This window comes from Heterodontus francisci, chromosome 42 (assembly GCF_036365525.1).
Source record: "Heterodontus francisci isolate sHetFra1 chromosome 42, sHetFra1.hap1, whole genome shotgun sequence".
Lineage (NCBI taxonomy): Eukaryota > Metazoa > Chordata > Chondrichthyes > Heterodontiformes > Heterodontidae > Heterodontus > Heterodontus francisci.
The window spans coordinates 8,416,442-8,444,429 of NC_090412.1; the positions used below are offsets into that span (position 1 = coordinate 8,416,442).

The 27,988-nt window shown below is 43.1% G+C and overlaps 1 protein-coding gene across 6 annotated transcripts in view; it reads right to left on the reverse strand.

Annotated features, from left to right (window-relative positions):
- LOC137355433 (PH and SEC7 domain-containing protein 1-like) overlaps positions 1–27,988 on the reverse strand; it is a 144,569-nt gene that overhangs the window by 104,712 nt on the left and 11,869 nt on the right. For 4 of the 6 annotated variants that reach the window (XM_068020490.1, XM_068020491.1, XM_068020485.1 and 1 more), the window contains exon 3: positions 1,655–1,695. The gene's annotated coding sequence lies outside the window, so the exon portion shown is untranslated. Of the gene's footprint in view, positions 1–1,654; positions 1,892–9,078; positions 9,115–27,988 lie in introns of those variants that run through there. The other 2 variants (XM_068020488.1, XM_068020486.1) reach the window with 2 other exon arrangements.

The following is a 27,988-nucleotide window of genomic DNA, read 5'->3' on the forward strand; positions in this document are numbered from 1 at the left end:
GATCAGGTGGGGTGTGGAGGTCAGTCTAATATCACTACCGTCACAAATTGAAATTACTCCCATAGGCTCTAAATAAGAGAAGGTCTTAGAGATAGCTGTCATGTTGAAGAACATTACAATGATGACTGACCCAGTGAGAAACTACACTGAGTGGATTCTGTAGGAAGGGAAAGCCATTAATATGCTTTGAGGTCTGAAGTCTAGGTACAATGAGGGAAGTGTCACTGTTTTAAAAAGTCCTCTCCCATTTTGTGCCTTAGCCCCTAGTCCTCCAGAAGTCAGAGGCTCATGTTGGTCAGTTCTCCAGTACCTCATTCAAGAGGACAGGCATCCTTTGCAAGATCAGGAACAGCTCTCCTCTTCCCCAAATCCGAGGTCAAACTTGGAATCTTCTAGCCCGGTGCCACGATGCACAGGTCACAATAAGAGCAAGTATTTATAAGGGCAACATTTCACAATTCACACTTCCAGTATATCTTGCTTGATCTCTGCATGCAAAGCCTGGTACACCCTCCCAGTGTGTGAAGGTCCATATGGGGAGCACGAGTTCCTAAACTCTACTCTAGATAACGCTATGCACAACCTCAGAGCACTTCACAAGGTGAAGATCTGGGCACCGAGCTGGAGGTCGAAGAGACAAAAAGGGACAGTCAGTGTTAAGAAAGTCTTTGAATCCTGACAGTGAGGTATCCAGGGGTAACTGATTTAGAATCAGATTTCCAGAGTATATGAGTATATAGTGTTTGAAAATTGAACACTAGAGGTAGAATGGAGTGACCGGGAAAGTCAGGAGTAATCTGGAATTGGAGGAGTGGAGATGGTGAGCTGGGAGGTATTATGCCGTGGATGGGATAGAGCAAGGCCATAGAGGGATCTGAAAATGAGGATCTTGAAATGGACTCACTGGTTTACAAGGAGCTGAACAAAAATCGGGGTGATGGGTCTGTGGGAGAGGACAAGGGCCACATTTCTGGATTGGCTGAAGTTTGTGAAGGGTGTGGGTCGAGATCAGTCAATCCTTGGGGTGATGAAACGATAGGTTAGGGTTCCAACAAATCGACAGACTGAGGTAGCAAGCAATATTCTGGACATGGAAGAATGCAGTCCTGATGGAGAGAGGATGTAGGGTAAGGAATTCAGGTTGGAGTCAAACGGGATGCAGAAATTGCACACCGCTGAATCTACCCCAGAAAAAGGGAAACTAGGGAGTCAGCGCCACAGGTGCTGGTGGGAACTAAAGAGATTTGCTTTGGTTTTGTTGAGGTTGATTTGAGGTAAATTTTAACTCCTTCCATTTTGAATGGGGACGGGCAGTTGGACAGAGCAGTAATAGCTTTGGAGTTGATGGTGATGGAGAGGAGGTAGAGTTGAGCGACATTAGCGTACATACAGAAGCTGACTCGTACTGACAATTTTGCAGAGAATTAATGATGCCAATTACAAGACAGCATATTTAATGGTTATCTTTCCATTACAGTCAGAGCCAAAAGTAAGATGCAGTGTAGTAGATGTTGAAGCACAATTAACAAAGCTTTACACAAGAGCTGCAATAGCATTCTCACAAGCTCTACCATGACCCTCAAACAAACCAATTGCTGAATTGAGGAACCAGAGCACCAGGTGCAACCAGTAAAGAGAAGAAAGAGCCTTTTACCTTGCAGTTTTACACATCTCGGAGTGCTCGCTGATCCCAGCCTGTATGTGAAAAGAAAATAAAAGAAATGAGCATTTGCATTCCTTGTCAAACTGGTTTAAAACCTGCTGCTCAACCTCATTACTGGTAAAGATACTACAAGTGCTAAGTGCTCCAGCACATAAACAGGGGTTGCGACTGTTGTCATCAGATCCCGCAAACAAGGCACATGAATCAGGCTGCAAACGTTTATAAGAGCATGCTTGTAAAACGCAGACACAGACAGCGATGAAATGGCTGCTCCCTCCAATAACAATATGTTCGCACTTGGTGCAGTTACATAACTTACAGTAACTCTTTCCTGGCTGCACAATCAGCTCTGTTTACAATGCACTGGCCATCAAGGGCCGGTGTTTTAGACCTCAGCAAAGAGGTGTTTTGCCTTTTCATTGCACAGAATGTTTGAAGACTGAGCTATGAAGAAAGACAGGCAAAACACAGGCTCTTCAGTCTTCCAACAAAGCAAATGATATGGAGCCTTTTCAAGGCGCTACGTACAATAGAAAAGATAAATCCTGAACTTCTTGCATCAGTTGAACCCATCGCTGTAGGACAAGGAGCACAGATAGAAAGTGGTTTAAAGCAATTCAGGACTGATGTCGACGCTTAATGCCTCAGGGAATGAATGTTAATACTGAGACCATAATCACAGTTCCTGATGGTCAAAATTCTCAACCAAGTTTATAATGTGCATGAGTCATGGAACTATGCAAGTCCAGAAGAACAACTAGTGCTGGAATCAGCAAGTGCCACACTGGTGTAAGTAGGGAGTCCTCTTCTGAGGTTGGGATTTTAGGCACTTTGTTGAGTTTGAAAGAAAGAGCTCTAGTCTTGCTTCTAACACATTCTACACATGGCCTGTAAATGCTCAATATCGAGAAAATGTTCCAACTAGGTGCCAAGACTGAGAGAACACTCCATTCTTCTTCAGGGTATCCCTCTGATTATTGATAACAAAAACCAGAAACTGCTGGAAATACTCAGCAGGGCTGGCAGCATCTGTGGCGAGAGAAACAGAGTCAACATTTCAGGTCTGTGACCTTTCATCAACTGATTGTGCTGTCAGTTGTGGCTCAGTGGGTAGCACCCTCACTGCTGTGGTAGGTAGTTGTGGGCTTAAGCCCCGCCCCAGAGACTTGAGCATGTTATGCTGCTTAACATTCCAGCACAGTCTGAGTGCTGCACTGTTGGAGGTGATGTCCTTCAGAAGTGACATAAAGCCACACCTGCTCTCTCAGGTGGATATAAAAAAATACATGGCATTATTCTGAAGCAGTGCAGGGGGATCTCCCCTGGTGTCCTGCCATCATTTATCTTTCAACCAACCCCTAAAACAGATTATCTGGCCATTATCACATTGTTGTTTCTGGAACGTTGCTGTGTTAGGGCATGACTGGCCCTTTTTTATTTTTATTTTACTTTGTTGCATCATTTTTTTTGTTTTTTAACCATGTGCCTGCCTGCCCACTGGTTTTTTCATGTTTGTGCTTTTGGCTCGGGCTGCTCATTATTCTGTCATTAACACTCTCTCTGCACCAATGCCTTGTCTTTCACCACATCATTAGCATACTCTCTTTGCCTTTGCCCCATGACCTCCTTGTCAGTTATCTCTCCGGCCCTATGTCCTATCACACACCTTCCCTCTTATTCATTTTACCCACACCCCTACTTTATTTACTTGAAACCTATTACATTTCTAATCTTTGCCAGTTCTGATGAAGGGTCACTGACCTGAAATATTAACTCTGCTTCTCTCTCCACTGATGCTGCCAGACCTGCTGAGTTTTTCCACTATTTTCTGTTTTGTGCCAGCTACTGCTGCATTTTCCTACATTACAAAAGTGACTACACTTCAAAAATACTCCACTGACAGTGAAGCACTTTGGAAAAGTCATTGACCTGAAACGTTAACTCTGGTTCTCTCTCCACAGATGATGCCTGGCCTCCCGAGTATTTCCAGTAGTCTCTGCTTTGCTTTCTTTTTTCTTTTTTTTTTAGAGATACAGCACTGAAACAGGCCCTTCGGCCCACCGAGTCTGTGCCGACCATCAACCACCCATTTATACTAATCCTATACTAATCCCATATTCCTACCACATCCCCACCTGTCCCTATATTTCCCTACCACCTACCTACACTAGGGGCAATTTATAATGGCCAATTTACCTATCAACCTGCAAGTCTTTGGCATGTGGGAGGAAACCGGAGCAACCGGAGGAAACCCACGCAGACACAGGGAGAACTTGCAAACTCCACACAGGCAGTACCCAGAATTGAACCCGGGTCGCTGGAGCTGTGAGGCTGCGGTGCTAACCACTGCGCCACTGTGCCTCCCATTAAGACTTTCATTAAGACTAGGCTGATTTCATAATATAATCCAGCATGAATCTGATACTTAATTCAATTACATCACCTACATTGCACTCACCCACATTTGCCTCCTGTTTGCACTTACACAGATTCTGTGCCAAATTCATTCTACCCACTGCCAAGCAATATTTAACTACAATCAAAGTCTATGAAAGTACTGAAGAGCTAAAGCCCAAACAAATAGAACAGAGAGTAAATATTTAGTAATATGAATAAATACTCCCTATTATCAGGGCATCATTGTATTTCTGAGACATGTTGGAATCCCAGGCAGTGTGCCAAGGTAAGCACACAGTATATCAACATCACCACATACAGCAGCACAACACAGGTACAATTTTATAGATCTGAAGCACACTTGCGAACCTTTGCAAGATTCATTGGGTAGCTGCAGTAATTGAATTGATTTCCTATTACCAGTGTTTACAAAGCAATTGAAAGGATACAGGGTGACAGTAACCAGTGTGAGTCCTTCACAGAGGAACCAACAGCTGTTACATCACAGGGTGAATGTTCTTAAATTTGTGCCCAAAATGTGAGGCTTTGCCTGTCAGGAGCACGTCATCGGGAATTTGGGTATACGCTCCCTAAGGGTTTCCACTGGAATTCCCGGATTCTCAACGTGTGCTCCTGGGAAGCAATGGTTGGGTTTGGGAACAGAACATCCCTCATAATTTCAAACTGGAGAACCCAGGAGGTCCCATGAGGCCAGCAGCTTTCGGTCCCACCTGTGCCCAGTGTACCAATGCAGGTGAAAAGTTCTGCATTCCATAGAAAGGTTTAAAGAGGTATTGCCTTTTAGATGAAATATTAAACTGCCTTACTGCCCTCTCAGGTGGACATTTCACAGCTTCTTGTGATTTCATGGGGCTACTTCTCAGCATTAATCGGTTTTAAGGATAAGACTGCAAATAGAAACACAGTTGCCCCATTGCCCTGGTTACACTAACCTTTCATTAAGCTAGAGTATGGAAGCATCATCATTGGGGCAAGTTATGGGACTCGGCTCAACTCCCAATTTCTACCTAACGAAAGGTGAGATACCAGGCAGGTCACCTGACACGGTGCGCCATCCCGTGACCGACCAGGTGAATTGCTACAATTTGTTGACCGCATACCATGATTCAAGGAGGCAATGAAAATGTCAGCTTCTGAGTGTTAAGCAACCACTTACCATCACAGCCTGCATAGTCTAACTCTTGCTCCACCATCAGTCTGCTCTAGCCTCCCACTGCTTTTACTCATTGTTACAGTTGATTCTCTCCCCTCTGTGAATCCATATCTCTTCTGGTCCTGTCTGCCCTCTCAGGTTGATGTAAAAGATCCCATGACATTATTTCAAAGAGGAGCAGGGGAGTTCTCCCAGGTGTCCTGGCCACTATTTATCCCTCAACAGACATCACCAGTACAGATTCTCTGGTCATTATCTCATTTTTGTTTGTGGGATCTTGCTGTGTGCAAATTGGCTCTCACATTTCCTACATTACAACAGTGACTACACTTCAAAAGCACTTCATTGGCTGTAAAGCGCTTTGGGACATCCCAAGATTGCGAAAGGTGCTATATAAATGCAAGATCTTTCTTCTTTCATAATCTAGGCTGGCACTGAAGTGCAATACTGAGGGAGTGCTGTCTTTCGGATGATCTTTAAATCAAGTCTGCCTCTTCATAGGGTTATAAAGGATCACATGCATTTTTTCTGAATAGGAAGAGTAGGGAGTTTGCCTTATGATGTTGTGGTGCTCCATCAAATGAAATCAAATCAGATAAACCAATCATTCACTTCACTATTGTTTGCAGGGCCTTGCTGCACCTACATAACAACTGTGACTACACTCCAAAAGTAATCCATTGGCTTTTGGGATGTCCTGAGTATATGAAAGGAGTCATATAAATGCTATAATAAGAGCAAAATACTGTGGATGCTGGAACTTTGAAAAGTGATCAGAAAATGCCGTAAATACTCAGCAGGTCTGGCAGCATCTGTGTGGAGAGAAACAGAGTTAACGTTTCAGGTCTGTGACCCTTGTTACAGTTGATGCTATATAAATGCAAGTTATTTCTCTGTTTCTGTCTGCATCATTACCGGTCTCCTCTCACAAACTGGATAAGTTTCTAGCTTACTGGAACATAGCAACAGGGGGAGGCCACTCAGCCCATAAGCTTGTTACGTCATTCAATTAAATCATGGCTGATCTGTACCTCAATTCCATTTACCCACCTATGCTCCATATCTCTTGATGTCCTTACCAAACCAAAATCTATTGACTTGAAGACTCCATTGTTTTGTCTGCATCTTACTTCTGTACGAGTATCCACCCCAGTCTGGACTCTGTACTGCTTATAGGCAGCTCTCCTTGAATCTGAATCCAAATCCCAATGACTGGCTTTCACCTGAAAGTCTCTGTGACTGGGTCTGGGGTTGGAGGCAGGGAGGACTGGGTTCACTATAATCCTGCAGTGGTTAGACAGGGTTTACTGGTTAACACTGTCTATTGTTGTTAATAATTCAAGCTTTAACTCAAAGGCTTGCGGATAATGTGGCAGGATGCAAACCACAGCCCATACAGAGAAGAAAGTTGTTGGAGGGGGAGGAAATCGGCAGACAAAGGATTGGGAACACGTGAGAAAGAAAGAAAGGATAAATGAATGGAAGAAAGAAAGAAAGAGAGTCAGAAAAGAAGTTACAACTTACGGGATGCAGAACAAAGAAACAGGTAGAGGCCATTCATTCTCTCCAGCCTGTTCCACTACTCTGGCGGGTGGCAACCGTTTGTACCTAAAGAGCCATTTTTAAAAAATTTGCCGCAAAATGAAAATTCAGCACTTCCAAATGAAATGCTTGGCAAATTGCCAAGCGTCTCTGGTAGCATGCATAATTTGCATATATAAATAAAATACATGTACTGAATTTATGCATCAATTAATAAAATCAAAATTAGCATAAACCTAACTGTGAATTATTGCATTTTTAATGGTTTTTTAACTATAATTTTGTCAATAAAGTAATTTTAAAACAAACTTTAACCAACAATGCATAGAATTAAGACAATTAAGACTATTGATTCTTGCGATTAAAAAAAAGCTACTAATAGCATATTCAGAATAATTTATTATATCTGCTATATTAGAAACAATTATGGTGGAAACCATAAAAGCTGTTCCTCAAACCAAAGGCATCATCTATAACCATAAACCACTCGAACAGGTTTATTTAGAGAATGGTACGGTTTTTCATTAAAATAATCATTGTAGCATAATGATTCACAGAAACACAATTATTACAACATAGAAGATGGCCATTCTTCCCATCATGTCTGCACCAGCTCTCCAAATGAGTAATTCACCTAATGCGGTATCCCTCACCTTCTCCCCATAACCCTGCACATTATTCCTTTTTAGATAACAGTCTAATTCCCTTTTGAATGCCTCAGTTGAACCTGCCTCCACCACACTCTCAGGCAGCGCATTCCAGACCTTAACCACTCGCTGCATGAAAAAGCTTCTCTGCATGTCACTTTTGCTTCTCTTACCAATTACTTTAAATCTGTGCCTTCTCATTCTTGATCCTTTCACGAGTGGGAAGAGCTTCTCCCTATCTACTCTATCCAGACCCCTCATGATTTTGAACACCTCTATCAAATCTCCTCTCAACCTTCTCTTCTCTAAGGAAAACAGTCCCAACGTGTCCAATTTATCTTCATAACTGAAGTTCCTCATCCCTGAAACCATTCTCGTGAATCTTTTCTGCACTCACTCTAATGCCTTCACATCTTTCCTAAACTGGATGCAATACTCCAGCTGAGGCCAAAGTAGTGTCTTATACAAGGTCAACATAACTTCCTTGCTCTTGTACTCTATGCCCCTATTTATAAAGCCTAGGATACTGTATGCTTTATTGACCGCTCTCTCAACCTGTCCTGCCACCTTCAATGACTTATGTACATATTCACCCAGGTCCCTCTGCTCCTGCACCCCCTTTAGAATTGTACCCTTTATTTTATATTGTCTCTCCATGTTCTTCCTACCAAAATGAATCACTTCACATTTCTCTGCATTGAACTTCATCTGCTACTAGTCCACCCATCCAACAACTTGTCTATGTCCTTTTGAAGTGATTAGCTTTTTATCCCCACAATGAAAACACGGCTCTTACTTTTCTTGATTTAATTTTTTTAGGCTTTTTTCATATTAATGTGATCCAGCTGGAAAAGGTTGGGAGCTGCAAATAGGATGTTTAAGAGCTGCACGTGGCTCTGGGCCCCTTCATTATTCAATGATATCATGGCTGATCTATATCTCAACCCCTATTACCTACCTTTGCTCCAAATCCCTTAATATCCTCAGCCAACAATAATCCATCAATCTCAGTCTTGAAAGTTTTAATTGATCCCCAGCTTCAACAGCTTTTTGGGGAGACAGGAATTCCAGATTTATGCTATCCTTAGTGTGAAAAAGTGCTGCTTGATTTCACTCTAATTTCAAGATTATGTTTCCTTGTTTCGGATTCCCCCACCAGAAAGAAAGACTTGCATTTATATAGCGACTTCCCTGACCATCGGATGTCTCAAAGCACTTTACAGCCAATGAAATGTTTTTGAGGTGTCGTCACTGTTGTAATGCTTTGGGATCTATCTGAGAGGAATGATAAAACATTGTTCGAGTGCAAACTGAACTCTCAGTTGCAATATTTTCCCCATTATTCAGCTGAACATTCTGTGCACAAACTATACTGTATGCACTCAACAGAATCGCACCGGCATCAGCTCCACATTTCTTGTCTTTTAATCCCTATTATTTCTGCCTAATGAGAAACTGCTCTCAGATTTGCTCGGCTTTTGAATGAAAGCCAGTCTGGTCCAGTTGCAGATTATATGGCAAGAGCTCAAGGCTTAGACAATACATGCTGTGAAATGTCCAAATTATCATTTGCAGTCATTTAACCCAGAGACTAATGAGTACTTCCCTTTGCTCACAGAAGCAGAAGTGATTAAGGCACCACACTCCAACCTTACCTCACCTCCAGGCATCCTGATGATCAGAGAACTAGTTGCAGTCCTGTTTATAAGCACCTGCAAGCACGGTTATCAATACAGATGATAACGCAGCATCTGTTTCGGCGAAACCATGCCGATTTCTGATTACTGTCTTCAGATCGAAAATAAAAGCAGGCTGTTAACTTCCAGAAACTGCGACATTTCCTTCAAGTCTTATTTTCTAGTTCGCAGCATCTTCATTGACCTACATCCGCTCCTCAAAATAGCAGGACCATCTTATCTCTGTCCATCAAACTTTTCGCCTCATTACAGCCAATCCAGTGCGCCGTGCCAAGACTGCAGGCCCCTCCTCCCCAGGTCACATTAAGTTTAACAGATGGTCAGAGACTAGCTGTGCCATCCACACAGTAAATGCTTACAAGGTCAGTGGCTCAATTGATGGGCTTTGCTTTCGGACAAAAGGAACAGATGGAATAAATTGCAGCGTTATTCCACTCAGTTGGTCGTTAAGGCTTCAACAGAATCCAAACCCTGCCCGGCAGCATCAAAAGAAAACAGCCGGGTTGCACTAACGCACCAGCGTGAATTCAGTCCAGTGAGAAAGGGATTTGTACAAGAGACAGGTGACTAGCCAATGAGTTGTCTACTTGTCACGTTAAGGGCAGGGGAACGGGATTAATTGGATAGCTCTTTCAAAGAGCCAGCATAGAAACGATGGGCCAAATGGCCTCCTTCTGTGCTATATCACTCTATCACTAATTAATGATATTTTACTGCAATACAGTATTCTGAGTCTAGCTCCTCAGCTTGTTAGTGGCACAGTCTGTACTTTTAACAAACTCCAATCCCTTTCTCACACACACACCAAAAAACAAGTTAGTTTACAAAAATACTTATGCAATTTTCCTCATTAATTTTCAATGAACTTAGAGAGAGCACTGAACTGAATTCCTAATTCAAAGGGACTCAAACTGGGTTTTTTCACAAGTGCCTGGATTTTGTCCAGTTCTCACCACTTTGAGTTCAGATGCAATTGTCCCTTGAAAGAAATCTGGCTGTACACATAGCACAGAATTTAAAAAAACAATTTGCCAGTCCCGGTGAGTGCATGGTAACAGTTTCCAAATCCCATCATTATCATGTAGCTGCAGAGTTTCCCTGCAACCACAGGAACAAAGGGACAGGAGTCAGTAATTTAGCCTTTTCCACCATTCAATGAAATCCTGGCTGGTCTGTGACCGAACTCCATAGACCCTCCTTTTCCCCATATGCACTAATAATTTTGGATATCAAAAGTCTATCAATCTCAGATTTAAAATTAATAATTGATTTGGCATCAATTGCTGTTTGCAGAAGAGAGTTCCAAATTTCTACCACACTTTGCGTGAAGTGTTTCCTGGTTTCACTGCTGAAAGGTCTGGCTCTAATTTTTACATTATGTCTCCTAGTTCTAGACTCCCCAACCAGCGGAAGTTGTTTCTCGCAATCTACCCTCTCTGTTGCTCTTAGTAATTTTTTAAATTCCAGATGGCAGTATCAAATTCTTGATTGATCTTCCCAAGAGAGGAACAGGGTGATTGAATCCAATGGCTGGTCAGAGAGAACTACAACTGTGACTGCATAAATGACTTATGTTCTCCCTTGGTCTTGTGCAGAAGTTAATGATGGTTTACTAGGCAGTTTAAGGAGAGTCACTTGGTCAATTGTACAGTTCACTACAAATAGCAAGAGGAGGAAATTTTCCCTTTGTGCTGGCACAAGGAAGTTTTCTTCAGAAGTATGTAAAAGGTTTATTTCAACTTCTTTAAGAGGTTGGGTTGGTGACTCAATTATAATCATATTCATCTCAGAGTCAGAAAGTTATGTGTTTGAGACCCCTTCAGGATTTGAACATGTTCAACTTGAGGTTCAGATGGTAATTTACATACATGGGTGCATTCCACACAAACACACACATGCATGTGTGTGATAAGGCCGCTTCTACCTGTGGGAGAATTCAAACCTAAGGGCCATAAATAATTACAAATAAATCCAACAGGGAAATAAGGAGAAACTTCTTTACTCAGAGAATGATCAGAATGTGGAACTCACTACAACAGGAAGTGGTTGAGGTGAATAGTATCGATGCTTTCAAAAGGAAACTAGATAAGCACATGAGAGAAAAAAGGGAATAGAAATATATGCTGAAAGACTGAGATGAGGTAGGTGGAATGGGAGGAGACTCATGGAAACAACAACACATATTAGTTGGGCTGAATGCCCTGTTTCTGTGTTGTATGTTCTCTGTATTGTATATTCTCTGTATTTCTATGTAATCTAGGCTAGTAATTCAGTGCAGTACTGAAGGAGTGCAGGACTGTTGGAGGCGTCATCCTTCAGATAAGATGTTAAACAAGGTCCCCTCTAAGCCATGGGGATGTTATAGATCTTTTAGCACAATGCAAAGAGCATGGAATCCTAGTGTCCTGGCTAATGTTTCCCCCTCAATTAACACCACAAAGAAACAGATGGCCATGCTTCTCAATGATATTTGTTAAATCTTGCTGTGTGGAAAATGATTCACACACTTGCCTATATAACAACAGTCACTACACTTTCTTGTATGTCAAGTGGTTTGAAACACAACATAAATGCAAGTCATTTATTCTTTACTTTCAAACAGAAGTCTTCAATAGATGCACATTTGTACAAATACACAGGCCTAAGACTAAATGCCCTGTGGCTAGGCAATGATTGAAGATTGCAATCGATACCCCTAACACCTTTTCCAGAAATGCACCAAAAACCTTCACTGGAGACCCTAAACAATTAGTTAGTAAGATTCCACAGCTCACTGCTGCATAGCTTCATGTCTACCCACTTATCTATCTATCTATATCTAGTTATCTAAATCGGTATTAAGTGGATTACATTTCCTACATTACAACAGCTACCATACTTCAAAAGTACTTCACTGGCTGTAAAACACTTTGGGATGTCCTGAGGTTGTGACAGCTGCTATGGAAACGCAAGTTTCCTTCAGTTTCCATCTAACCTTTCTCAACATTCCTTTGTAGCCTAGCAACCATTCCGTTGTTCAGGGCAACCAACAATGGACACTAAATGCGACACACAAATCTTCAGAAATGAAGATGCATAAGTGAAAGTCTACACCGTAAAACTGGTCATCTGCCCTTATATATACCCACGCAGCTTCAAAAGCATTATCTCTGATGGGGCATAGGATGAAAAATGTACTTACTCGACAGAGGTCATTCTTAATGCTCACTGGAACATCTAAAGTCTCGTTTTATAAAGCTCATTGTTCCTAACAGCATTTGGACAAAATCATATTTCATTTTTAGAAAGGAAAAATGTAATTTAAATCACCATAGAAATTCAATCTTTACTTAAAACACCTAACATTGAAGTATTAAGTGGATTAAAATCTTAGCCTTCAAGTAAAGTGTCACATTCCACAGATACACTTCTGAATGTTGTCATTTTTACACAGCTCAAGCTGCTTTCTTGACACATTGGATTCACAGACAGTAATATAGTTGGGTTTTGTGGGGGGGGGGGGGGTTTGGGGGGGTTTGCTGTTAAACAGGAAGAGTTTGTGTGCGCGCTCTGGGGGTGGGAATGTACCAGAGGCTCAGACTCCTCTCACAGCTCTTGTTCATTTGCAAGTGGGTGAGGGAAGTAGGTCATTTGTCTCCAGGCCCATCAATATTTCAATGCATTTACTTCGTTAAACATAATCATAAATCAGTGAGGGCTCCCAGCGAGCTGCATTGGCCACTGAAATTCAACATCTCATGCAAAGCTGCTGCATTGTAATATCCACACCTCCCCAGGCAACCCACAGTGATATATTAGCTCACTAGAATTCAGGAGGTGCTTAAACTAGCGATTGATCCTCTATTTTAAAAGAGGAACTTGTTGGATTTGGTCAAAGTTGACCATTAAGATGGTGGTTAAGCTCCTCTGTGGGTTGGCGAAACAGATTATTACATGACCTGCTGCCTCCAATTGCCCCACCCCCACACTCCCGCCATTGGTCATCTGACTTGTCCATCGTCATGGTACCCCTCCTTCCCACAGCCAATCAGAAAATGAACAGATTCTTCATTACCCGATTGGATGATACTGCACTCTCTGTCATCAGACATTTTCTCCCCCCCATGTCTGATATTTTTATAACTAATAAAATGAATTGTACAAGGAAAATTAAATTGTTTTTTTTAATTATTGCCTGATGATTGCTTGCGGGAGTGTCCTGAAGATTAGTTGTTAGTTCCTGGAAACTCCAGGGCAATCCCATCTGGGGACTACGTGTCTCCTTACACTCTAAGGCTGACTGCTTGGTTAGGCAGCACTGCAAGCTGAAACCACTGCAAATGACATTTTTCAATAGGGTGAATGTAAAAGGTCCCACGGCACCATTCGAAGAGCAGGCATCCACGCCAACGTTTCCTCTCCACCAGCACCCTCCCAAACTGGCCATTTATCGCAATATCTTGGGATCTTGCTGTGCACGAAATGGCTGCCACCCACCCCCACAGAATAATAGTCACTGCACTTCCAAGCGATTCATCAAATGGGAGGAATTTTGCAACTCTGAGAAGTGCAAAAGAAGTGTATTCGCTTTTATTATCAAACCATTCCCATTAAACAAGCAAAACAAAAACATGGAGGAGGAACCAGTATCTGTGCAAACGTTCTCTTCAACATTATGGACAGAGCAAACCCATTAATTGGTATGTACATCAGCAGTGGTCTGTTTTTAACCACAGTGACTATGGATGGCATCAATTATAAGATACAGCTTTCTGAGCACAGTAATCAGCAATGTGTTCTGTCTGACATGGTGCCGCCTGCATTTCTGGAACTATTGCCAGTTTCTGAAATGAGCTTCAAGAGAAGAATTGGGTAAAATGCTTCAGAAAACCTTCCCAGTACAGAATCCACTTTTCTTCTTTTCAGGACAGATGCATATTTAAAGCTGATATCCAATAATGAAATATTTTGTGTATATTGTTATAACAGTCAGGTTACTCCCCATCGCTGAGCTATGCATCATTCTTGAGTTTCCGGGGCCATGCAACCAGTCTAGTTTCCAGTCACTTGGCACCATCCTTGACCTGTTCTGGGCCATGGTTGGGGGTGGGAATGGGTGGATTGTTCCCTTAAACATGCACCATCCTTGGGTGGCCCTCCCTGAACCATGAAACATTCCCAGGTAAGATCAGGGTGTAATGAAAGCTGTACATGGGTGTGCTTTTCATGTCTGGAGGTTACAGTTCAAATCAAGATAAAATATAAAAGGGGCCAATCTCTAAATTGTCTCACCAGTGAGGAACCTCCCCTTTAGGCCATGTTGGTCAGGGGATCATGGATGGGCATATTTCGTGTGTGTCTGTCTGTCTGTGTGTCTGTGCATGTGTGTGTGTGTGTATGATCAATGAGTAAGACACAGTCTCCGAAAAATGTCTTATGCCTAATCCTCAAAGAATAAGTCTTCTTTATATTTTATATGTGGGCAAAGTGAATAACAGGCTTCAGTCAGCACAGTTAGCCAGGCCACACTCCGCCAGACTTCTCAGCAATTCCCTCCGCTACCTGGCAATGGAGGGGCTAACATAAACAGCATTAGAGCCTGAGCGAATTGTTCAGTTGGCCAGAACTAGGGAACTTCTCCATAGGCAGGGGGCACTCACAGAGTGGAAACTAATGAATGAAAATAGAGAGGGATAGTGGGGCAAAATCAAAAGGGCAAAGAGCAAGAAGGGGAAATATGGGGAGAGGGATGAGGAACAGGGAGGGGGGGAAATCAGGAAGAAGGGGGAATGGGGAGAGGGTGAAATGGGAAGAGGGGGAAAATGGGGACGGGTGAAAATGGGGATAAGAGAACGGAGAGAAGGGGAATGGAGAGAGGAGCCTAATGGGGAGAGGGGGAAATGGAGAGAGGGGAAACAGAGAGAGGGGGTAATGGTCAGGGGGAGAAGCAGGGAGGGGGAACGAGAGGGGGAATGGAGAGGGGGGAAATGGGGGAGGGGAACTACAGGGGGAGAGGGAAAATAGTGATGAGAAATATAGGGGACATATGAGAGAAATTGTATGTGGAAGGAGAGAGTAGATATAGAAATGAAAAATAGTGAGGGGAAATAGTAAAAAAATCAGATTGCAGAAGCAGGAGGGACAGAGTAAACGGAAATAGCTAGGGGTAAATCGAGAAGGGACTACTGGGAAAATAGAAGGGAATGCTGTGTGACAAATATCAGCCTTTGTTTGGGACGAGGCTGTAACTGTGAATATGCAGAGAACTGCGAGTGTGAAATTCAAATTAGATATTTCTCAGGATAAGAGATTGGTGTTTGTGGCTTTTTCAATGCATAGCAATTATCACATTCGCAACAGTTCGAGAGTAACTAAATCAGGCGTAATCTGCTGTCATAAAGTTAATATATACTGAATGAGAAAGCCTTGGAGATATTGCAAATAAACACAAAGAACCATATCAAAAAACCTCCAAGGAAGTGCTAACAACCGCTGTACGAGACACATTCTGTAGACATTGTAAAAACAGAGGTTGTGTGACAATAATAACCAGATGGTACAGTATTAAATTCAGGGAAACTGCCAGATGTTCTGAAGAAATAACCTTCAAAGAGGAGTTGTTGCAAATTAAAAATTATACCCAAATTTCAAGGTTCAATTGCTGTTGAGAGAGAGAGAGAGAGAGAGAAAGAAAGAAAGAAAGAAAGAGAGAGATTTATCACTGTGGCATATATCTTAATTAACAGCAGATGAGTGCAAATGTGATCTCCCCACAGTAAATGTCTCTTCCAAGAAATCTACTACTGGATGTGCAAATTCCAACCTCCAGTGCTGACCCAATCAAATTCCCCAATCAAACTACAAGAGATCCTTGAAGCCAGTGTTCATTCAGAACAAGATTCAGAACTGGCCGACAGGGAATCACTGGGGCAGAAATTCGATTGAGATGTCCTGCTGGTATCACTATCATGACCAATGCACTTTTTCTTTCACTCTGGACTGGCACTGTCTCATTACAACAGATGGTTTGACACAGGATTCACTGTGGCCTGCACTACTCCAGTTCATTTATATTGGCTTTGAGGTTTCCAGCAGTGCAGCTGATGTCATGCTCCCTGTTCTCTGCTGAGGACCGCACTGGGACATATAAAAGTGTCAACTTCCCTCGTTCTGGTGGCAGTAGGGGCCCGTTCTTTTTTAATTATTCGTTCATGGGAATGTGGGCGTCACAGGCTGGGACAGCATTTATTGCCCATCCCTAATTGCCCTTGAGAAGCTGTTCACTGTCGGTCTTGTGAAATGCCACTGGATTTGCCAGCTCTGCTTCATTCACAGTATTCATTGGAGAACAACAGTTCGGAGAATGTCTAGCATCAGCATTCTGATATCAGAACTGCAAATAAACAGCATCTTATAAAGAGAGTGAATGAGACAAACAGAGAGAGAGCACAAGAGAGAGATGATATAAATGAAACCCAGCTTCCTTTAAACATAATCTGAAAAACACATGTCAGTGTTTCAGATCAACATATTGGTCTCTTTAAACGCCTGGAGACACCATGTTTTTTACATTTCATCCCTAGCAAGGCACCAAATGTGAACTTCTGGCCTCTGGCCAATGATCAAACACCAGTCAGACGCCACAACATCTTGGATCAGATGGACCCCCTGCTGCCTTTGTCACCAGCTCTTGAGTTAATGGGAAAGGACATCTGAATCTGATCAGGTTCTCCCTCGACAAAGCGTCCATTTCATGATGCAACACATCTGAGTATAACAGTGGCAAGAAAGCAAAATGCCTCCATCACTGAAGGGACCTCTGAGCTCTTCCCTCACCAGAACTGACTGGTTGCATCAGGGGATGTTGGATCACTTGACACCTACCAATCACAGTTGTCAAGGAGGATATGTCGGGAATAGCTACTTAGAAAAAAGGACTGCTAAGGTAAAATTTGGAGAGACGATAAGGACCAGTCCCCTTTTCAATAGAATCAAAGAAAGTGAGTAACAAGTAGGAAGGAACTTGCATTATGACAGCATCTTTCATGTCGTTGGGATGTCCCAAAGAACCTCACAGCAAATCAATTGCTCTTGAAGTACAGGCGCTGTTGTTGTGGTAAATATGAAATAAATAACATGACCATTTGGAGAAGATAATGCTTCAAAAAAAAATACTCAGTTGCCAACTCTGGTCAGACATATTCCTGGAGGTTGCTTGACTACCAGTGAAACTCCCATCTCCAATATTTTTGCAACTAATAAACAAAAGTGTTCAAAGATTTAAAAAAAAAACATTTTTCCAAGTGCCTCTTAGATTTTTCTCCTGGGTGTTGCTCACAGCAGTGTCCAGGAGGAGATTAATCTTTAATTCCTCAAGATTCCAGAAAAAATCCTGGAGGACTGACAACCCATGTTCTGAAGAGTTTCCCTCTCTCTGTCTCACACTGACATTGCAGCAGCCAAGATATGACTCCAATCTCCCAGAGAGATATGAAAAAAGTTAGGGAAAGTCCTGTCAGTCCCAATTAGATCTGATGTAGCCTCCATGCACTTATCAACTGATCCTCCCACACATAGTCCAACATTCCCTTAGGAAAGGCAGGGAAAAAAGGAGAACAAACTTAAGCCAATTAAGGGTAAAATTCTGGGGAATTCTGACCCCACCCATCCAAACCCCAATTCCTAACACCCACACAAATCTGTGTGACATCTGCAACTGGCTCCTTGATGTCTTCATCCAAAACATTGATTCAGATGATGAGCAAGGCTCCTTGGATGTCCAGCCTACACTCGATGAATATAAGCATTATGCAAAGACTTCCTCTGTGCATTGGCTGTAGAGAAGTTGGAGACCCATTTCCAAAAAGGAGTTTAATATATTGTTGCACCTAGTGTCACAGACAAGACCTTCCCTCTTCTTTGGCTTTGACAGTAGAGGTATGAAGTAAACGCAGTGTACTGCTGTCTCTGGAGTTAACCATGAACATGAGGCAGTTTTCATCAGTGTCTCTAGCAACAATTTTCCCAGCACCCCCCCCCATGGGAGCTCAGATCTCTCCCAAAGCCACAATGCAGTTTTTCACTCATTAGACTGCATGCAATACCGAGGAAACTAGCATGGCCAGAAAAATGCCCCAAAACATAGGTATCAGTTGCATGCACAAACGTAATAGGCTTTGTTTGATATTGTTTCAGTGCTGTGGAATGTATACCAATATAAAATGATACAGGTTCTCCACTCTTAAGTCAGATCAGAGCTCTGGTTCGATACGATGCCCTATCATATACAAATAGGTCACCACTTTGCTCCCAAAACTGCCAGCATCACCAGGGAAAGTGAACATATCCTTATGCTGGGGAAGTGCAGGATCAAAGTCCCCCAATTTTACCCACATATTAAACAACCAGCAGGTGGTTACATTTACATTCCGGCCTTTACTATTTTGTTCATGTTCAGCTACAAGAGCCAGCCTCTTGTCAGGACACTACAGGTCACACAAGGACACCCTTGTGAGTCTGGTCGCTGCAAAGGGTCACAATGGAACCATCTCCTCAAGGCCACAGAGAATGGGCACGCTTTCAACAGGAGGTCCTTCTTAACCCACTGAGATGAGGAAATTGCCACATGGGGCATCAGGAGCACAAGCTCATGTCCTGCCAGTTTGTGAAGTAAAGCGTTGATACAACCCTCTGGGGTAGAGAATTCCAAAGATTCACAACCCTTGAGTGAGGAAATTTCTTCTTAGTCCTAAATGGCCGACCCCTTCTTCTGAGACTGTGACCCCCTTTGTTCTAGATTCTCCAGCCAGGGGAAACATCCTGCCAGCATCTACCCTGTCAAATCCTTTAAGACGTTTATATGTTTCAAATGAGATCACCTCTCATTCTTCTAAACTCTAGGGAATGTAGGTCTAGTCTACTCAATCTCTCCTTCTAGGACAATCCCCTCATCCCAGAAACCAGTCAAGTGAACCTTTTGTCGTACTCCCTCAAGGACAAGTCTATCCTTCCATAGACAAGGAGACCAAAACTGCACATTGTATTCCAGGTGTGGCTTCACTCTGCTTATCCCTGGCTCGGTGTCAAATACTGTTTCAATAACAAAACTGTGTAGTGCTTTACTGTGTCAAAGGTGCTATATAAATGCAAGTGGTTGTTGGGACATTGCAGCAGTGCCTCAATTTTAATGCTTCACCTGAACGGTGAAGGCAGCCTCTTGAACAATGAGTGATAGCCTAGATATTCAGACAATGATCAGCCCAGCCCTATCTGCTGAAGCAGACTGTGTAGTACTGGAGGCTCTACGAGTACGCAAAGCGAGGAAGTCGGAAATTGACTCACAACTGGTTTTTAAACCAGTCTGAAAGAATCCACCTGTCACAGTGCAGTTCTGTGGACATTTTGATTATATTCTCTATTAGCGAAAGCGCTGGGAATACTCTACCCTGACAGGACAGACAAGAAAATGATAGCACTTAAATATGTGAAAATAACATGGAAAACTGGCAATAGGCAGCTATCTGTCAATCATAAATGGAATCCCATTGAATAAAAATCCTCTCGAGGTTGAAGCCCTTTTAAATCTTTCTGCCAGTGTATATGAATTACTGCTAGCCAGCAGTTGATTTTTGCAATCTGTAATTCACTCTATTATCCATACAGTTAGTTTGACAGTTCCATTCCAATGACTTTCACCTTTAATCTTTGGAACACGCAAGCATCTATTGGCCTGTGTGACCCTTAAATACAGCTCGCGCTAATGGAGAAATACTAAAAGCGAGCAACCAAAGTCCAGAAGAAAGGAACATGCATTTATATAGTCCCTTTCACCACCTCAGGACATTCCAAATTGCTTTTCAGCCAATAAATTACATTTCTGAAGTGTAATCACTGTTGTAATGTAGGAAATGTGGCAGCCAATTTGCACACAGCAAGCTCTCACAAACAATACAATGACCTGATCATCTGTGTTTTGTTTTTAAATGTTTTTGGTTGAGGGGTGACTATTGGCCAAGACACTGGGGAGAACTCCTTGCTCTTCTTTGAGATAGTGGCCATGGGATGGATCTTTTACGTCCACTTGAGGGGGCAGACGGGACCAGAGGGGGTAAAAAAGTTGAACAGGCGAGAAAAAAAAATGTAACAATGAGTAAAAGCATTTGGAGGCTGGAGAAGACTGATGGCGCAGCAAGATTTAGACTACATAGCCTGTGATGGTTAGTGGTTGGTTAACACTCAGGAGCATTTTCATTACTTCTGGGAATCATAAAATTGAAACTCTTGCCTATATATATATATATATAGATGCCTAGTCACATTTCTCAGACAACTCAAAGCACTTCATAGACACTGAATTACTTTGAAATGCAGTGAGTCTGTTACGTAAGCAAATGAGAGCCATGCTGTGCACAAGATAATCCCAAAAATAGCAATGCAATAAGCATGACCGATTAATTTGTATTTTAGTGGGCGGATGGGCAAGGAGTTGACCAAGGAACATCATGCCATTCCTTGACCAATGTCGGAGTTTCTTAACATCGACCTGAAACACCAGAGCAGACAGGCATAGCTTTGGCTTGACAGGTGAACGAAGGGATTCGGATGTGAAAGCAGGTCACCTCAGTGCTTCTCCACTTAATGGAATGAGGACGTAAAGACACAGGACAATGCCATCCAAAGTGGGCACACACCTTCCTCCTTACTTGCTGGGACATACTGTAGAAATTAAAGCTGACTCCTTGTACTATTACATTTTGGTTAATGAGACTGTGTATTGGGATATGCAATGAAAGGTAACTCTGTTCCTCACTGTTAATTAATGGGACAGCACACTTGGGCATGCTATAAACAATATTAATGTCCTCTCACATTCTCTTATTAGTCAATGGGAGCACATGTTATGAATTGGTCAATGTAAGTCTGTGAGGGAATGCATCATGATCAGTATTGGTATGCTTTCATACTCTGCAGTTAAACAATTATCTGTCCAAGGAATTAAGAATTTCACCAGTGTACTATCACTGTTGTGCTTTTCTAACAAAATACAGTAATGAAATAATCCTCAATGCATCAAACTTAACCAGCAACCCAAACAGTGTCTGGAAAAACTGAGTTAAAAAAAATGGTGCAATTCTGACCTTTTGTCCAACCCCCACTTCCTTCACCCCATCACTGGCAGCCATGCCTTCAGCCATCTCGGCCCCGAGCTCTGAAATTCCCTCCTTAAACCTCTCCACCTCTCTATCCTCCTTGAAGATGCTCCTTAAAACCTACCTCTTTGACCAAGTGTTTGGCCATCCTTCCTAATATCTTCTTCTTTGGCTTGGGTCAATTTTTGTTTGATAACGCTCCTATGAAGCACCTTGGACCATTTACTACGTTAAAGGCACTATATAAATAGCTCCCCTGAATTCATTATTTCAGAATCCGTTGCAGATTCCCCACCCACACTTGTAAAAAAAGACATCTTTAGTTATAGTATTCTGCTATTGTTCCTTTTCCGCCACACCGGCCCCTCCCCTACCAGCCCTCTGAAGCCCCCCATAGCACCATTACTTTTCTTCTTCTTCACACATTGAGGCCATTTGGACCATCATGTCTGTGCCAGCTCTTTGAAAGAGGTATCCAATTAGTCCTATTCCCCCACATTTTCCCTCTAGCTCTGCCAAGTTCTCCTCGTCTATGGTCACGTAGCTTTTGAAAGCTATAATTGGATCTACTAACTGACTGCTGAATCTATTCAATTATTAAATGAAATGATTAAATCTATTAAAGTCTCTGTGGATATGCTCTGGTTGCGATAGCCATGTTCCTCTGGTGCTGGGCCCCAGTGGATATAACTGACTGGGTGTCGACTCTCCGTCCTAATGTACAAGGGCCTGACCTCAGCTCAGCAACCTTCAGCGAGCTCAGGGAATCCAACAGGTTCCATCACTTTACACTCTGACCAATTTACTATTCACCTGAAATTCCTGTGTAAAACCTAGGCAAGATGAACTCCAAAAAAAAAACCAAATTCAGCATACAGTACAGTTTACATACCAATACCTATTTCAGTATAATGTATATATCCTACAATCTGACCATGAGGATGGGGGCAAAGGTAGGCTGCTTCCAATTTTTTGGCATAGTTCATGTCCCTCACCCGTGGCAAATCCTGCAATTGCCCCAGTGCCCCCCCCCCTCACTCTCTATATGTGGTTTGGTTTCTGCACGTGGCCGTCTGACAACCGCACATAACATACTTGTTAAGCTTGCTTCTGTTTCAAGATTCAAACCCAAATATAGCTCAGTATATGCTATTAATGGTGAGGTATTGAAAAGCTGGCAGTGATAACAGAGGATCAATCACTACAGACAGAACAAGAGGCCATAGGTTCCAGGATTAAATGCTCATTATCCAAGACAATATAATGAATTAACTGTCCACACAGCCTGAATTACAAGCATAATCGGAACAATCCTCTTGCTCTAATTTTGAGGCAGCAGAACGCTGCTCAATGTGTCCCAAAGCTGGGACTTCTGTCTATGAGTGATAGCAGGGCACCCAACCAGGGTCACGTACACATGCCAAAACTAGTCAATGGTCTGTGTATAATTATACAATAATGTGAACTCTGCCTCCAGAAAGGCTAGCTCCATACATCAGGACTGAGACCACTCATAAACCAAAAAGAGGCAAGACCCTTATCCTTCCCCTCATTTCTTCCAATCATCCTCCTTCTTGATTTCCAACCTCCCACAAAACTGGTTCATTTGGTCTCCTCCTCTTAATTTGTCAATTTTTCTACACCTTCTTCAGATGCTCTCTTTTCGCTATCCCCTTCCCCTCTCATCCTCTCTCACTCTTCTTTTGTTGTCTCTTTCTCTCACTTTTGTTCCTCCTCTTTCCTTTTCTCTCTCTCGTGATTTTTTCTCCTCTGCTCCACTCTTTCTCTCCTTAGCCTCTCCTTTCTCTTCTATCTTCCCCCCCCCCCCCCCCCAACAGGTCTCAATCCTTCTTCAGGAAGAGGCCACTGTATGTGGGGATATAATCCCTGGTTCAAACTCTGAATATTGGCAGTGGGAGAGGTTGGGCTAGGGTCACAAAGCATCACACAGACCTGAGAGGCTGAACAATCAGAGAGAAGCCTTTTCCAGTCCTCTAGGCACAGGCATTTTAAGTAGTTCGAAGATAATGAAGTTAGATTTGAGTAGGAGTGCAAAGAAAGGGAGAGAACCATCAAGAGCTTGGCGTGGCTGGATTGAAGAAGCTGGTGGGCCATACTTGGCCTATGGTCCATGTCTTGGGTGTCACTGAGTTATGCGGTGCCTCTTGTTGCAAAGTAGAGAAGCAGCAATGTCAAAAGAGAAAGCAGGTTTCAACAAAGTCAACTGTGCTGCAAACTGCCAACCAAATACAACTAGCATTGTCAATTTTCCAGGAATGTCCTGGAGTCGTCATGAATTGAAGATCAATCTCCTGGGCACTTCAACAACCCAGGAGAACACTCATAAGGTGTTAACACAAATCATTATTTTCTTTGAGCACTTTCTCATTTATTACATTTTTAAAATATTGAAGATGGGGGAAAAAAGGCTGTTTTACTGGGTGGGGTGGTGGTCATGTGATGAATCCTCCAGGAGTACATCCAACCAGAGTTGGTAACCCTAAATACAATCCTAGATATTCTGTTTCCTTTGTGCTTTTCACTTGGTAGTCAACGAGGAAGCTTAATGATTACACACCAATAGAAAAGACATACTGAGTCCTACAGTGAAGATGGACTAGAGTCGTACATGTTCTTTCTCAGAGTGTTGAGAATTGCTTTCTGTTGTTTTCCAATCAGGCAACTGATGAGCTGTTTCTTTGGGGAGGCAATTAATAGGAAAACAGTTTATACCTCAGCTATTTCTCAAGCATTATTTGTTGCAGACTTAACATTTTTTTGGTGTCGGAGTCATTGCATTCACATTACCAGCTTTTAGTGAATTGCAATCTTTCCTTGGACCACAAGTGCTCCCATTGTGATTGGCTGAAATGCTTGAACTGCCACACAAAGACGGCCAATGGTGTAGAGGAGGCGGTAGTGGTGACTATACAGTGGGCCTCAGTTGGCAATTCCACACTTGATTTTTGTTCAGTGATTCCGAATGGACAGAATGACTTTGGATAACAATTCAAGCTGTGATGATCACCCCATTGCCCTCTCCTATTTTGGTATGGACTCATACCTGAAGAATGGTAAGCAATGGAGGGCAGGCCACTCAAACTTAGGAGAATTTCTTGCTCTTCTCTAAACCACCAGCAGAGGCAGAAGGTCTTGGTTTAAGTTCCCATCTAAAGCATAACACCTCAAAAAATGCAGTACTCCTTCAGTACTGTATATTGCATTGTAGAAAGTTTATTGTTCACTTCAAACAATAGGACAAGCAGATGGGGATCTTGTTTCAATATTGCATCTGAAGGACGACACCTCCGACATTGCAGCACCTCCTCAGTACTGCACTTGCAGTGTCAGCCAAGATTATGTACGCCAGTCTCAGATGAGGCCGACACCCACCACCTTCTTGCACCAAGGCAAGCATGAGCCAAACTTACATCTCTGGAGATGCCTGCACACCCCTAACGCACAACAGCTGCTAAATCAGCGCTCATGCCCAGAGATATAGGTCAGGATTTTAGGGGGGAAAAAGTGGACGGCGATGGAGGCAGGGGAGGGTGGGTGGGGGGCGCGTAAGATTGCGTGAGTTGGTGTCAGGTCAGGCCCCGACGTCATCACGCCCGAGCAGCAGATGGCAAGTCGCATGGGGACTCAACACACATTTCGAAAATGAGAAATTCAAAAAGGTAATTTAGATGATTACAGGAGGCAATTGAAACTGATTTTATGGGCCCCTCCCAATTTTTCGTGTAGCGCAGGGGCGTTAAAGGGGTCAGAGCCTCGGTAATAATTTAAAGGGCGGCCACGGAGTGGGAGCTGTTGGTGTTGCTGCACTCGGCAGCCGTGCAATGAGGCGTTTCACTTTCATTGCAGGGAAGGTGTAGAGCAACCATTTAGAGTCGAGTCCCACTTGAGGAGTTATTCCTCCTGTCATGGGGGCTCACTGGAGAGGGGCGTGGGCTGGGTAGTGTTTCAGCACCCACAGAAGGTGCCCCCATAATAGTGGCAGGGCCCAGGTGGCTTGGGCATTGTGCAGGCTGATGGGGTGGTCCTTGGCTGGAGGCTGAAGGGGTCTTGTTGCTGGCTGTAGAGGATGGCCGCTGGTCACTGATTGCAGGCTTCCTGCTGTCCACAATTTGATACTGGGCTCGGGTGCTGGCAGCCCTTTAAACATGCTGCCAGCACTTCCCTCTGCATTAGCTGAGGACGCAGCCGCCGCCTCAAGGCACTGAGTGGCCAGCCACCTCGCCTGCCAGCCATTAATTGTCCAGCACAAGATTCCGATGGGAATGGGAACAGGAGCAGGAGGGCTTTCGCCACCCGCTTCCAGTCCCGCCTTCTCTCCCGCCGAGTCCTGTGAAATCCCAGCCATTAACTCTATTCCTAACCCCACTGCCAACAAGAGTATCTCACATGATAAAGTCCCTTCCATGTTTGATGACCAGTGTTGCTTACTGCCACACAAAGTAGCACAGTACCCCAACCATATGATTCCAAAACACAAATTTCAGAACGTGCATTTTTTAAAAATTGGAATATCACAGAGGAACAAGATAGAAAAACAACCAGAGAGCTTATTCTACTCGCACATCTGAACAGTGAGCTGATATTCAGTCCCAATGTCTCCCTGTGTTTAACACTATTACAGATCACCCACCCCAATCATTTAACCAAACACTTCTCTGAATATTTGGGTAAAGGTGTAATTTACACCAACTGAACACATAAGGGTTGGGAAAGGGTTGACAAAAAAAATATACAGAAAGATATCTGAATTAAGTAGAATGATTCCTATTTTCTAACACAGAATGGAATGAAGGTCCAGTGCAATACCTGTCCGACAGCAGCTTCTTAGACCAAGAGGAACAGAAATAGCAGCACTTGCGTTGCTCACAGACCCTCTCCACATTTGCTAACACTGAGCATCCTGTGAACAGCTCCACTGTATTGCCGGATGATCCTGCTTTGCTTCAGATTTCAGTCACAGCATCTCCAGGTCCCACACGATAGAGGGATCCATCTCCTCTGTGTAACGCCTGCACTGAGCTCTCTCACCGTCCTTACAGGAGGCAACCTCGCCTGGTAGTGTAGATTACAGATAGTCCACAGGGGATCTCGAAGCACAGCTTCTCCCCCCCCCTCCCCCCTCCTCCTCTCCTGATTTCAATTATATTCAAGTCTGCCAGCCTTATGATTAAATGCACAATTAATTTAGCAGCCTTGGAAAATATGCAGACAAAAGCCAATCACTCCAGGATTCAACCACAGAACTGAGGCGCACTCGCTACAGAACACACTCGCTGCTGACGAGCGGATTAAAGGCATAGCCAAGCTTCAAATTGAAGGCTGCTGGGACCACAAAGCTCCCAAGAAAACCGACTGATCTTCGGCAAGTTTGTAAAAATAAAGCTGGTGCAGCAGCCGTTCACAGCGGGCCTGCTTGTCAGAGACTGTTTACAGAAACATCCTGCACAATAAACTCCCCCATCCCCCCACTGTGTGGTCTCAGGATTGGGGCAGGTGGATATTCTGAGTGTCCTATCACAGTAATTCTCCATCTGGGAGACCCTGAGAGTTCCAGTAGATCTCGGAGGGCAATTATGCTGATTTTAAAAAAAATATGAATGTCAAAATGTTGGGCCTTTCCATGCATACACACACACACACCCCTACACAATAAAACACACACACTAAAACACAGATACACACACACACACATAAATGTACAACGACAAAACACAAATACACACACCACAATAGAACACACATACACACAAAAGAACACAATCACACAATGGAACAGACACATGCATGCACAACACAATAAAACACACACCACAACAGAACACACACACACACACACACACACACACAATCACACCAGTTGTCAACTGGGAAATGAAATCCACTTCACCAGTTTGACTGTCTGCTGGTAACCAGTTGAACATATGATTTTTAACGGTTGAACTGCTGGCGTGTACCAATAGAGACTGTGATCTTTACCAGTTCATACCAGTTGGACTGTTCCCAGCAACTAGGACTGTTGAATATCCCAGTTGGAACCATTTGAACTGGTGATATAATCCATTATGTTAATATTGCCCATTATGTTCAGTGTATTGTATCATGGTGTTTATTCAATGAAGTATGAGCATGACGTATCAAATCTAGCAAAATCTCTGTCCAGAAAAAAAAACACTCAAAATACAAGTTTGAGAAAAGTTGAACAAATTTTGTGAAAGCTGAAATACATATCTCCACAAATTCAAACTCATTGCATTAATGGCTTCTTTCCAACACAACACACAGTGAATGTAGTTATCCAACCTCACAAGCTCTGCTTCCAAACATTAAGCATAGGGACAGCAGAGAAAGGGCAGACTGTCACCTTGACACAGGATCAGGAAGGGCACAGTGATCATTATACCCTAGTGTGCTTGAGCTCACAGCCCAACAATCATAGTCATGAGTTCCTGGAATAAGCCCCATGTTCACAATGGCTCATTGATGCTATCACTTTTGCCATTTTCTTTTTTAAACCAGTCTTTCCTTTTTAATGTGTCGTGTTTGGAAAACCCCCTTTCTGGAGCTGGTGATCCCCCAGTCTCCGAATCATGGCCTCCTCTCAATTGAGGACACAATTTCCTAATGGTGCAAATTGGCACAGGAAAGATATGATTAATGCTTGGACCCAAAGCTCTGGACATCAGGAAAATTTTCTCCAACATTAGCAAGGATAGCTGCAG